This window comes from Leuciscus leuciscus (genome assembly GCF_965113295.1).
Source record: "Leuciscus leuciscus genome assembly, chromosome: 18".
NCBI lineage: Eukaryota > Metazoa > Chordata > Actinopteri > Cypriniformes > Leuciscidae > Leuciscus > Leuciscus leuciscus.
Window position 1 is genome coordinate 31,466,754 of NC_138742.1, and position 10,693 is coordinate 31,477,446.

General features: G+C 34.6%; 2 long non-coding RNA genes across 3 annotated transcripts; one reads left to right on the forward strand and one right to left on the reverse strand.

The window, feature by feature from the left end:
• The first annotated feature begins 1,074 nt into the window (after positions 1-1,074).
• On the forward strand, positions 1,075-3,248 carry LOC309480691. 2 transcript variants are annotated; one of them, XR_014199724.1, is made up of 4 exons: positions 1,075-1,340; positions 1,716-1,767; positions 1,958-2,368; positions 2,566-3,248. It is a non-coding gene; the product is annotated as an uncharacterized lncRNA (long non-coding RNA). The 2 variants fall into 2 exon arrangements; XR_014199725.1 differs by lacking the exon at positions 2,566-3,248 and having other exon boundaries at positions 1,958-2,551.
• Positions 3,249-8,874: 5,626 nt separating this feature from the next.
• On the reverse strand, positions 8,875-10,093 carry LOC309480708. The gene is made up of 3 exons (XR_014199742.1): positions 9,682-10,093; positions 9,248-9,299; positions 8,875-9,057 (listed from the first exon to the last, which is right to left on the reverse strand). It is a non-coding gene; the product is annotated as an uncharacterized lncRNA (long non-coding RNA).
• Positions 10,094-10,693: the final 600 nt, after the last annotated feature.

Sequence of the window (10,693 nt, forward strand, 5' to 3'; positions counted from 1 at the left end):
GAACACTCTTGAGTGTGGAGTCAAATAAACTCCCAGGAGAGTTAATTTGACACTGGAGTTTTTGCTGTGTTTATATATATTGTGTGTAATCTATTTGCAATAGTGTATATACACTGTAAAAAATTGCCAAATTTTGACAGTAACATGCTGTTTTCCATTAAAACAATAATTGAACGTAGAACAAAATGCATTCTGGGTGATATTTGTTGTTTTCGAAAAAGTAACCTACAGGAATACTGAATTAACATAGCTCAAAGTCGACACTCAGTGGCTGTGTTCCAAATCACACCCTATACCCTCATTCACTATTCCCTACATTAGTTCACTAATATAGTCCACTTGACAGAGTGAATTATTTCATAGTTAATTCAGCTAATTTTCTAAGTTAATTGAGACACTGATGAACACCTGCTGTTAACAAGTCAAACCACTGAAGGAAAGAGGAACAAGAAGAACAGAAAAAAGGTGAAATCAACTACAGATAAAAGACATTAAATCTGTGAAGATCTCAGCAGAGGAGGATTAAACAACTCCACAAACAGCATTACCAGCTTCACTTATTACTGACCAGTTTGACTTTATTTTTGTCAGACGTCTACAGAAGTTCTTATTAAAAGTTGACAGAGGTTTAGATGTCATTTTATTTTTACAGACATCAAGAATCGGCGTATGTATCTCAATAATGGGGACACTCAAAAGTTTGTTGGGTACCAGCATAGTACAAAAAATTGTCCATGACTCCCAGCAAGAAGAAATTGTCTATTGCAGCAAGAAGAAATTATGCACACTGTTAGACTTTTCTGTAATTTCTACAGTTATTTACTTTAAATCCCCCAGTATTATACTGCTATTTCTCTTTACAGTAAATAACTGTGATTCCAATTGCATCATGGGAATTTTCTGTGACGTCTAACACCACATACAGAGACTTACTGTATTTTTTAAATTTGCTGTATACTACTGTATTTGACGTAACTGCCTCTCTGGCTGGCACCATTCCACCGTGCTTTTTATTTCCTAATTTTTGCCTTACACCACGTGTCTACAACGCTATAATAGCCAGAGGCTGTCTATATTGGACACATTGAAGCGACCGGACCTTTAAATGCAAACCTGTTTATCCCTTGTAAGAACTAGTGCGAGCGCTTGGACTCGTATCGGACTACGTCTGAAATATAACGGCCGCGGCGCATCACTACACTGTCTGGGATTTGTCGTGTCGCGTCAGACAGACATCCAGTGTAGGTAATGGGGTCTGTCTTTTGTTGGATCGCGACGTTCGTGTCTGGCCCGGGGAAGAGACGGAATTCACTTCACCGAGAGAGAGATCAGCAAGCAAGGTAAAAAAAAAAAAAAACATTCTGTGTATGTTGACAGGATTGTGCCCAGTTTAACGTATGTTATAACGTTAACGTTAGCCTAACGTTACTCGTCGTCAACATGGCGGTAACGAACTTTACCATGGTAAACTGAGCTAACGTTTCATTTTACACACTTTGTTAGATTATTGAATTGTCGAGTTAAAATATGCCAACGAGCAACGCGTTTACATTAACAATAAATGTGAATAAACTAATGTGAAATTCTGTTTATATCCTAATGTTGGCCTACTGATGAGAACCTTTATAGTTTTAGCATTAGTTTGCAAACTATACCATATTATAGTTTTTTTTTTTTATGGAATTTAATATTTACTTCCATTTTTGTGTTTAAAGGCAACTGCAACAAAGCGCCAATTCGCGCCAGTGACTTAGCAAGATTCCAGAGGTAGGCCAGCCCATTTGTGATATATTTTGAGATAAGTTTGCTGAAATGATTAGCATACACTATGTGAAAATTGCTTTTGAGCCACTGGTGCAGACTAGGTAGCTAACAATATCTTATAAAATCTCTATAAAATTGGCTAACTTTATATCAAATAAGTGACCTTTGCATTATGTCTAACTTTATTACACAGCAAATGAACCAATCAGAAGATGGACCATTGTCTTTGTTCAGTCTCACCAGATTAAATGTATCCAGGTAAGCACTGCAGTAAAACTCTCACTAATTCATTCAGACCAAATCTAGCATTCTAAACAACTTAAGTTTATATTTTTGCATTATTTTTATATTTTATTAGCCAGCGACTCTACCATTGCAGTTCCACCTGACTAGGAAGGTCCTAATATCAGCGCACAGGTGGGTTAACTACTGTAGGAAGGAGAACGATCATCACACAGTGATTTCTTGCATGTATCTTACTGTGTATTTGTCTCAAACAGGTACTCCTTCACTGCAGACAAGCTGAAATGGGCTAAAATCATCTATTTCAGTCGTTCAACTTCTTTCTATGCATCTCAGCATTTTTGGACAGAATTTAGGATTTGTAAGTATTAAAATTTAATCTGGCATAATTTAATTTAGTTCTTTTGTATGCTATTTATTGACAAAAGCTGTTTACAAATATATATTAAGTTTTTGTGAAAATAATAATAAAAATTAACAAAAAAGGAGGTTAAAAATAATGTGACACTAATATTCTCTCTCTCTCTCTCTCTCTCTCTCTCTCTCTCTCTCATATAGTTTTGGAACCGGGATCTCCTCTGAAGGACTGAGTACATTTGTGTTTGTGGGCACGCATGCAGACCAGGGAACACTCTGATGTTGTCAATCAAGTTCTGAACAGGAACCAATCTTTGGAGAAGTTCATTTATTCACAAAGGTGGACAAAAACATTGTGTTGGCTTTTTAAAGATTATTTTGATGATGACTTTTACTCCTATGCTGTAGAAAAGATGGAGTAGACAGTCAGACATTGATAATAATAATAAATGTTTCTTGAGCATCAAAGTGACTTCTTTCAAAAACATTACGCCACTTAAATACTTCTTTTGGCCACCAGTGTACATGAATCCAACACATTTTTGGAAATAAGTGAAATTATTTTTAAGGTGGGGTTATGTGTCTTGTATTGTGAAAAGAACTGTGTTTTGTCCTGTTTTGGACATTTCCTTTTTGAATGCTTAATGTATTTATATTCTGCAGTTTTATGAATGTAATGGTTGATATTTCATTATAATACTTGTATAAGCTAAACAACCAATGACTCTACATTCATTTAGTCAAATGCTAATGTTTTGTTTATGATTTTATGTATGTTTTCAAAAATGTTTGCAGTGAAGGACAGCACATAATGTGTTAATTTAACACGTTTACACATCTTTGTGCTAACCTCTCTGACATATTTACTTTGTTAAAATCATTAACACAATGAACGAGTTAAAATTAACACAAAAAATGTTGTCTCTAAACTTACCCATTAATGTGTAAAAATTTCACACATCATTTCCAGCATTGGCATGTTTATTTTGTGATATATATGAAATGTTTTAAATAAAAAAATGGTATTTTGTGATAACTTTGTCTAATTGGTTTGTATGAAAGTAGTACTTATGTAGGATAAAAATAAAATTAATCATATATCAAAATTATCAAATCTAATTTATATTTAGTACAAATAAAAATAATTACAGTAGTGTACTGATTAGCTTAGTTTTTACAGTAATGCACTGTACTGATTAGCTTCGTTTTTACAGTAATGCACTGTATTACACAAAACTGAAATACGGTTTGGTACTGTAACTCTTAATTACAGTAACTTACTGGCAACAGTGTTGCCAGTAAGTTACTGTAAAAAACCCTTGAAAAGTCTAACAGTGCAGCTGAATTGTCTGGTTATTTTCTTTAATTTTTACTTTTGCTGTTGGTTTTGTGTTGACTTTTAGTAGCCGGTTTTGTGATGTTCAGATTTAATGTTATCTATTTTGTTGACTGTCACCATTGCTTTTCACCTAAGAAAAAACTAATGCTAAAGTCAAGGGTCAAGAGCCCAACTAAAGCAAACACTGATCTCCATAATGGTAACGTCAAATGAAACAAAACAACATTTAAACCTCTGTTTATTCTCAACAGGAATTTCTGTAGACGTATGAAAGAAAAAAAAGTAAATGAAAAGTCAATCTGGTTAGTAATAAGTGAAGCTGGTAATGCTATTTCTTGGAGTTGTTTAATCCTCCTTTTCTTAGATCTTGAGAGATTTAATGTCTTATGTGTCTGAAGTCAGTTGTAGTTCTTGTGTTTCACTTTTTTATCTTCTTGTTTCTCTGTCCTTCAGTGATTCTGCTTGTTAACATCAGGTGTTCATCACTAATGCTCAATCATCAGTTAATTAATCACTGAATTATATCATTAAGTTCAACACTGCTTCAGTGTTACTCTAACAATCTGTAGTGTGGACACACAAGTGTTCATTTAAAACTGAAGATTTTGCAGTGGGGTTAAAATTTGTCAAAAATAAATAAATAAATAACAGAGTGAAGCATAATTTAACGGTAATCAACTGTTTACGGCATAAAACTGTAGAAAAACAGCAATTTACTGGCAACCACAGCTGCCAGTAGATTACCGTAAAATAATGAAAAAACAGTAATATACTGTAAAATGTTACAGTCAGATTTACTAACCGTAAGAAGTTCATTTTACTGATTTATTAGTGAAAGTTCATAGAAAAAAGTTATGTGAAGTCATTAACTGATAAGGAGAGTAAATATTAAACTGAAGTGTTTTATGTGTTTTTGCACAAGATGATATAGGAGAGAACTGTTAGTTTAATTAATTAGTTTTGTGGGTCACCATTGAGCTGGAGAGTAGAGCCTGTGCTTCAGTCAAAGATGAGCAGAGAAACACTGATGTTATGCTGTGTGTTGCTTTATTTAAATGTATGAACTGTGTAGTTGCTGATGCAATAGTACATGCGTGCTATTGTTCGCTAAATACAAACTGCAAAGATTTTAGTTAAAGTCATGTTCTTTTTTTTTATTAATTCACTATTACATATTAGGTGTTTGCAGTTTTATATGAAGAGATATTAATTTTCAGTGGACTCAAATGAAATAAGTTCACAGTACTATCAGTTTGGATACTAGTTTCTGAACTCGAACTGTTTGAAGCAATCGGTTTCCCAAATCGGTGACCTTCCATGGTATTTTTATGGTAACATACTGTAAAAAAGGAGAGCAGTAAATTAACGTTAAAGGGCTGTAAATTAACAGTACATTGCTGGCGCCACTTTATGTCGTGTAATATGCACATACTCCACACCACTAATCGAACCCAAGGGGTTTTACAGTGCGTATCATATGCATGTAAAATTTGTGCTATAGATATGAATTTTTATGAGATCGTTTTGTAGTACTCCCAAAAGATCCTCAAAATTGCAGTATTTCAAACATTTCAACACATTTTCAATTGACTGTACAGTGAAATTACAAAGTAAGTACCTTATACACCACGTGTGTTCATCTACATGACCATGGTCTTCTCTGTCAGTGGTATCCGGTGGTCTGTTGCATGAAGCTATAGTTGTACAAACTGTGAGTTTCAAAATAGGTTTAGAGATGATCAAACTTTCAAAGGTGCCATGAGTTGCATAAAGTGTTTGAGAATTTGGGAGCAGAGCTATAGGGGTGTGATCATTTTGGGTAGCTGTGTGTTTGTTTTGGTGATTTCAAATATCAACTGCCCTTCTCAGAAATGGCCTTCAGCACCTTTAAGTCTGACATCAAATGACCAATCCCGTGTGTGCTTGAGGACTCACAGAAAAACACTAGATGTTCTCCATTCATTTAAACCAATAACAAAATCAATTGAGTGGATTTCACATTGGGCCCCGGAGGGTCATAAATACGTAACGTTATATTTAGCATTACGACATAACTACCTGACACAAAAGCTTGCGCTCTCTGCTTTTTTTCCGCAATGATAAATTGCATTTTAAGTAATCAACTCCATAACCATCAGGTATATCAGCAAGAGAGAGACTCGCCACAACACTCATGGAAAGAATGTGTGTTTTTGTTTGGTTGGTGATGTATTTGCAGTCCATGTGTTTCTCTTCACGAGACACAAATAACTTTTGTGTAATGAATTTATCAAGTCCATCATCGAGTAATGGGAATGTTGAAATGTTTTAAGTGGCGTTTGTTGCATATGTGTTTTATCATTCGCTCATTGAAAAAGAGGTGAACAATAGAAGCTTGTTTCCGCCACTGAATAATAAATAAATAATAATTATTGCGACTTTTTATCTCACAATTCAGACTTTTTTTCTCACAATTGCGAGACATAAAGTCGCAATTCTGAGAAATAAAGTCGCAATTGCGAGATATAAAATCGCAATTCTGAGAAATAAAGTCGCAATTGCGAGATATAAAGTCGCAATTCTGAGAAATAAAGTCGCAATTGCGAGATATAAAATCGCAATTCTGAGAAATAAAGTCGCAATTGCGAGATATAAAGTCGCAATTCTGAGAAATAAAGTCGCAATTGGGAGATATAAAGTCAGAATTGTGAGAAATAAAGTCGCAATTGCGTGTTATAAAGTCAGAATTGTGAGATGTAAACTCGCAATTGTGAGATAAAAAGTCGTAATTATCTTTTAAAATGTTTTATTCTGTGGCGGAAACAAGCTTCCATAGAACAATGATGTGTTTATATTTGGTTGGTAATTTATTTTCCGTTGCACCCACCCTCGAAACATAAATCGGTGCTTATGTCTGATATCATACTAATATACTCTTACTGTGTTCTATAGTACTGCCAAAAAATCATGATCCTAACCTTGATATAACCACAAGCTCTATAAAAAAATAAAAAAATAAAATGGTCCACCACCCATTACGCCCAAAACACACCCATTACTATTAAGAGAATAGAGACAACCCTTTTAAACCATGCGCCGGGAGCGCTGACCATTTTTGCCGTCGTTAAACTTGCAAAAGTGGATCGGACACACACTAGGTGCACTTGCTCCGTGCGCTTTAGCCCATGCGCTTAGAGATCATTAAAATAGGGGCCCTTATGTTCATCACTTTCCAGCTTGATGATCCTGAACGATCTAAACTATCTGTGAATAAAGACCTGTTCAGTTCATCTTTGTATCTCACCTCCTGTTTTATGACACCGTGACTGTACTTTTATTTGCCTATTACATGTTTTATATTGTTGAACGCTTCAAAATATAAGAATTATTAATATTTATAATATGCAAATGCTAGGAATGAAATGCATCTTGATCTGACGCATACGGCAAACAACTGAAATGAATGGAGTACCCTGCAGGTCGGAAAACAGCGCTAAAGGGGATGCCTGTGTGTTAAAAATGTCAATATACGACGAGTTGGGAGTGGAAACGTGATTTTAATGATTCAGAAATGATGAATAACTGTCTGGCCAACTGATATTTCAGTTTGGAGATCAAGTTAGCATAGTAGTTCACTGTTAGACTTTTCAAGGGTTTTTTACAGTAACTTACTGGCAACACTGTTGCCAGTAAGTTACTGTAATTAAGAGTTACAGTACCAAACCGTATTTCAGTTTTGTGTAATACAGTGCATTACTGTAAAAACGAAGCTAATCAGTACAGTGCATTACTGTAAAAACTAAGCTAATCAGTACACTACTGTAATTATTTTTATTTGTACTAAATATAAATTAGATTTGATAATTTTGATATATGATTAATTTTATTTTTATCCTACATAAGTACTACTTTCATACAAACCAATTAGACAAAGTTATCACAAAATACCATTTTTTTATTTAAAACATTTCATATATATCACAAAATAAACATGCCAATGCTGGAAATGATGTGTGAAATTTTTACACATTAATGTGTAAGTTTAGAGACAACATTTTTTGTGTTAATTTTAACTCATTCATTGTGTTAATGATTTTAACAAAGTAAATATGTCAGAGAGGTTAGCACAAAGATGTGTAAACGTGTTAAATTAACACATTATGTGCTGTCCTTCACTGCAAACATTTTTGAAAACATACATAAAATCATAAACAAAACATTAGCATTTGACTAAATGAATGTAGAGTCATTGGTTGTTTAGCTTATACAAGTATTATAATGAAATATCAACCATTACATTCATAAAACTGCAGAATATAAATACATTAAGCATTCAAAAAGGAAATGTCCAAAACAGGACAAAACACAGTTCTTTTCACAATACAAGACACATAACCCCACCTTAAAAATAATTTCACTTATTTCCAAAAATGTGTTGGATTCATGTACACTGGTGGCCAAAAGAAGTATTTAAGTGGCGTAATGTTTTTGAAAGAAGTCTCTTTGATGCTCAAGAAACATTTATTATTATTATCAATGTCTGACTGTCTACTCCATCTTTTCTACAGCATAGGAGTAAAAGTCATCATCAAAATAATCTTTAAAAAGCCAACACAATGTTTTTGTCCACCTTTGTGAATAAATGAACTTCTCCAAAGATTGGTTCCTGTTCAGAACTTGATTGACAACATCAGAGTGTTCCCTGGTCTGCATGCGTGCCCACAAACACAAATGTACTCAGTCCTTCAGAGGAGATCCCGGTTCCAAAACTATATGAGAGAGAGAGAGAGAGAGAGAGAGAGAGAGAGAGAGAGAGAGAGAGAGAGAGAGAGAGAGCGAGAGAGAATATTAGTGTCACATTATTTTTAACCTCCTTTTTTGTTAATTTTTATTATTATTTTCACAAAAACTTAAGAATATATATTTGTAAACAGCTTTTGTCAATAAATAGCATACAAAAGAACTAAATTAAATTATGCCAGATTAAATTTTAATACTTACAAATCCTAAATTCTGTCCAAAAATGCTGAGATGCATAGAAAGAAGCTTGTCTGCAGTGAAGGAGTACCTGTTTGAGACAAATACACAGTAAGATACATGCAAGAAATCACTGTGTGATGATCGTTCTCCTTCCTACAGTAGTTAACCCACCTGTGCGCTGATATCAGGACCTTCCTAGTCAGGTGGAACTGCAATGGTAGAGTCGCTGGCTAATAAAATATAAAAATAATGCAAAAATATAAACTTAAGTTGTTTAGAATGCTAGATTTGGTCTGAATGAATTAGTGAGAGTTTTACTGCAGTGCTTACCTGGATACATTTAATCTGGTGAGACTGAACAAAGACAATGGTCCATCTTCTGATTGGTTCATTTGCTGTGTAATAAAGTTAGACATAATGCAAAGGTCACTTATTTGATATAAAGTTAGCCAATTTTATAGAGATTTTATAAGATATTGTTAGCTACCTAGTCTGCACCAGTGGCTCAAAAGCAATTTTCACATAGTGTATGCTAATCATTTCAGCAAACTTATCTCAAAATATATCACAAATGGGCTGGCCTACCTCTGGAATCTTGCTAAGTCACTGGCGCGAATTGGCGCTTTGTTGCAGTTGCCTTTAAACACAAAAATGGAAGTAAATATTAAATTCCATTAAAAAAAACAACTATAATATGGTATAGTTTGCAAACTAATGCTAAAACTATAAAGGTTCTCATCAGTAGGCCAACATTAGGATATAAACAGAATTTCACATTAGTTTATTCACATTTATTGTTAATGTAAACGCGTTGCTCGTTGGCATATTTTAACTCGACAATTCAATAATCTAACAAAGTGTGTAAAATGAAACGTTAGCTCAGTTTACCATGGTAAAGTTCGTTACCGCCATGTTGACGACGAGTAACGTTAGGCTAACGTTAACGTTATAACATACGTTAAACTGGGCACAATCCTGTCAACATACACAGAATGTTTTTTTTTTTTTTTTTTTTTTACCTTGCTTGCTGATCTCTCTCTCGGTGAAGTGAATTCCGTCTCTTCCCCGGGCCAGACACGAACGTCGCGATCCAACAAAAGACAGACCCCATTACCTACACTGGATGTCTGTCTGACGCGACACGACAAATCCCAGACAGTGTAGTGATGCGCCGCGGCCGTTATATTTCAGACGTAGTCCGATACGAGTCCAAGCGCTCGCACTAGTTCTTACAAGGGATAAACAGGTTTGCATTTAAAGGTCCGGTCGCTTCAATGTGTCCAATATAGACAGCCTCTGGCTATTATAGCGTTGTAGACACGTGGTGTAAGGCAACAATTAGGAAATAAAAAGCACGGTGGAATGGTGCCAGCCAGAGAGGCAGTTACGTCAAATACAGTAGTATACAGCAAATTTAAAAAATACAGTAAGTCTCTGTATGTGGTGTTAGACGTCACAGAAAATTCCCATGATGCAATTGGAATCACAGTTATTTACTGTAAAGAGAAATAGCAGTATAATACTGGGGGATTTAAAGTAAATAACTGTAGAAATTACAGAAAAGTCTAACAGTGTTGGTTGCTGCAAAACTGCACCCAGCTTTTAACTCATGTGCCTGTTTTAATGTTATGATGATATACTGGTGCACTATGCAGCTGCAATTAATTATCTGTTTTTCTTTCTTTCAAATAAATGTCATCTTATATATTTTGTATAGTCTAATTTAATAGCTTTTTGTTGTTGTTGTTGTTGATTTTGGCATCACTGGGTGTTACGGTGCAGAAATAGCTAAGGTTGGCAAAAGCAAGTCGCCGTATGTTTTAACCTTTTCTCTTTCTAAATCTTTCCCACAGCATCCCTCCTTCACTCTTTAAGATGAAAGAGTTTTATAATTGACCATGAAGTGCACTTGCATTATTGAAGCTTTGAAATATTGCTGTCGCTGATAATTGCAACCAGAGTAATGAAATCAGGAACACACTTTATTTTAGCGGCATGTGCGGATTTGAGTTGCATATTTCCTCGAAAATT